We start from the raw sequence: 2650 nt of genomic DNA on the forward strand, positions 1-2650 counted from the left end.
GGTATCAATTGCATGTTTTAATTTTTCTTAAATTTTTGAAAATATATTCATTGTGTTCTTCTTTGATCTTCAAGTTGTTCTTGATGATTTTCCTTGTTTGATTTTTAATTTTTCTTGTTTTATGTTTTTTGTTGTTTTTCATATGCATTTTCGAATTCATAGTGTAACATTAAAAATTTCTAACTTTGGTGTCTTGCATATCTTTCCTTCCTTAAAAATTTTCAAAAATATATTCTTGATGTTCATCATGATCTTCAAAGTGTTCTTGGTGTTCATCTTGACATTCAAAGTGTTCTTGCATACATTAATTGTTTTGATCTTAAATTCTTATGTTTTGTGTCATTTTGTTATTTTTTCTCTCTCTTCATTAATTCAAAAAAATAAAAAATAATATCTTTCCCTTATTTTACTCATAAATTTCGAAATTTTGAGTTGACTTAGTCAAAAATTTTCAAAATTTAGTTGTTTCTTGTTGGTCAAGTCAAAATTTCAATTTAAAAATTCTATCTTTTCAAATATTTTTCAAAAATCAAATCTTTTTCATTTTTCTTTCATGTTTTCCGATTTTTTTTTTTTATTTTCAAAATTTTTTTCTTATTTTTATTTCATATTTTCGAAAACTTTACTAACAATTAATGATTTGATTCAAAAATTTCAAGTTTGTTACTTTCTTTTTAAGAAAGGTTCAATCTTTAAATTCTAGAATCATATCTTTTAGTTTCTTGTTAGTCAAGTCATCAACTTTAATTTTCAAAATCAAATCTTTTTAAATTTCTTTTTCAAACCTTTTTCAAAATAAATTTCAATCATATCTTTTTCAAAACTTAATTTCAAAATCTTTTTCTAACTTCTTATTTATTTTCAAAATTTATTTTCAAATCTTTTTCAATTAACTACTTGATTTTTTTTTGTTTGATTTTAAAAAGTTTTCAATTTCTTATCCTTTTCAAAACCACCTAATTACCTTTCTCTCTCTCTAATTTTCGAAAACCATTACCCACTTTTTCAAAATTCTTTTTAATTAACTAATTGTTTTAAATTTTAATTTTATTTTATTTCTTTTCTTAAATTTCGAATTCTAACTAATAATTAAAATAAAAACAAATATATTTTTCTTTTATTTTAATTAATATTCGAATACTCTCTCTCTCTCATCTCTTTCTATTTATTTTATTTATTCACTAACACTTCTCTTCTTAAAATTTGAACCCTTTCCCTCTCTCTGAGTTCGAATTCTTCTTATTCTCCCTCTACCTCATTCTTCTATTCTTCCATTCTTCTACTCATATAAAGGAATCTCTATAGTGTGACATAGAGGATTCCTCTTCTCTCTTTGTTCCCTTCTTTTTCATATGAGCAGGAACAAGGATAAGAACATTCTTGTTGAAGCTAATCCTGAACCTGAAAGGACTCTGAAGAGGAAGCTAAGAGAAGCTAAAGCACAACACTCTGGAGAGGACCTTACAGAAATTTTCAAAAAAGAAGTAGAGATGGCAGCCGAAAATAACAACAATAGTGGAGATGCAAGGAAGATGCTTGGTGACTTTATTGTACCAACTTCTGACTTCTATGGAAGAAGCATCTCAATTCCTGCAATTGGAGCAAACAACTTTGAGCTTAAGCCTCAATTAGTTTCTCTAATACAGCAAAATTGCATGTTTCATGGACTTCCATTGGAAGATCCTCATCAATTCTTAGCTGAATTCTTACAAATCTGTAACACTATTAAAACCAATGGGGTTAATCCCGAGGTTTACAGACTTATGCTTTTCCCCTTTGCTGTAAGAGACAGAGCTAGAATATGGTTGGACTCACAACCTAAAGAAAGCCTGAACTCTTGGGAAAAGTTGGTCAATGTTTTCTTGGCCAAATTCTTTCCACCTCAAAAGTTGAGCAAGCTTAGAGTGGAAGTCTAAACCTTCAGACAGAAGGAAGGTGAATCCTTCTATGAAGCTTGGGAAAGATACAAGCAATTGATCAGAAGGTGTCCTTCTGACATGCTTTCAGAATGGAGCATCTTATGTATATTCTATGATGGTCTATCTGAATTGTCCAAGATGTCATTGGACCACTCTGCTGGTGGATCTCTTCATCTGAAGAAAACGCCTGCAGAAACCCAGGAACTCATTGATGCACAGAAACTTGTCTCTCAACAAATTCCCTTCGGCAAGTATACCGAATTGTCGTCAAGTAAAAACTCACAATAGAGTGAGGTCGAATCCCACCGGGATTGACTGGTCAAGCAACTTTAATTAGAGGAATGTTCTAGTTGAGCTAAGCAAAAATTGAGTTGAGGAATTGCAGAAAATTAAATGGCGGGAAAGTAAATAACAGAAAATGTAAATGCTGGAAATAAATGGCAGAATGTAAATGGCATAAAGTAAATTGCAGAATCTTAAATGGGGATTTGGGAAGATGAGCAGAAAAGTAAATGGCAGAAAATAAAGAGAATGGGTAAGATCAGAAATGGAGGATTCATTGGGCTTAGGAGATGTTGCATTCTCTGGATCAAGTTCATTTTCATCTCTTCCTCAATCAATGCATTCATTGATCTTCTTGGCAATCTTAAGTGATTGGATTCCAATTCCTTGGCAACCCAATCTCTCTAAGCTTGAACAATTACCCAATTCCTTGACTTAATTGCTCATAG

General features: G+C 30.6%; 1 non-coding gene across 1 annotated transcript; it reads right to left on the bottom strand.

The window, feature by feature from the left end:
- Positions 1-1895: 1895 nt before the first annotated feature.
- On the bottom strand, positions 1896-2003 carry LOC148568072 (small nucleolar RNA R71). The gene has a single exon (XR_015882964.1). It is a non-coding gene; the product is annotated as a small nucleolar RNA R71 (small nucleolar RNA).
- Between the last annotated feature and the right edge of the window lie 647 nt (positions 2004-2650).

The sequence above is a fragment of the Arachis ipaensis genome, chromosome B4 (genome assembly GCF_059453495.1).
Source record: "Arachis ipaensis isolate K30076 ecotype BB chromosome B4, ASM5945349v1, whole genome shotgun sequence".
In the NCBI taxonomy this organism is placed as follows: Eukaryota; Viridiplantae; Streptophyta; class Magnoliopsida; order Fabales; family Fabaceae; genus Arachis; species Arachis ipaensis.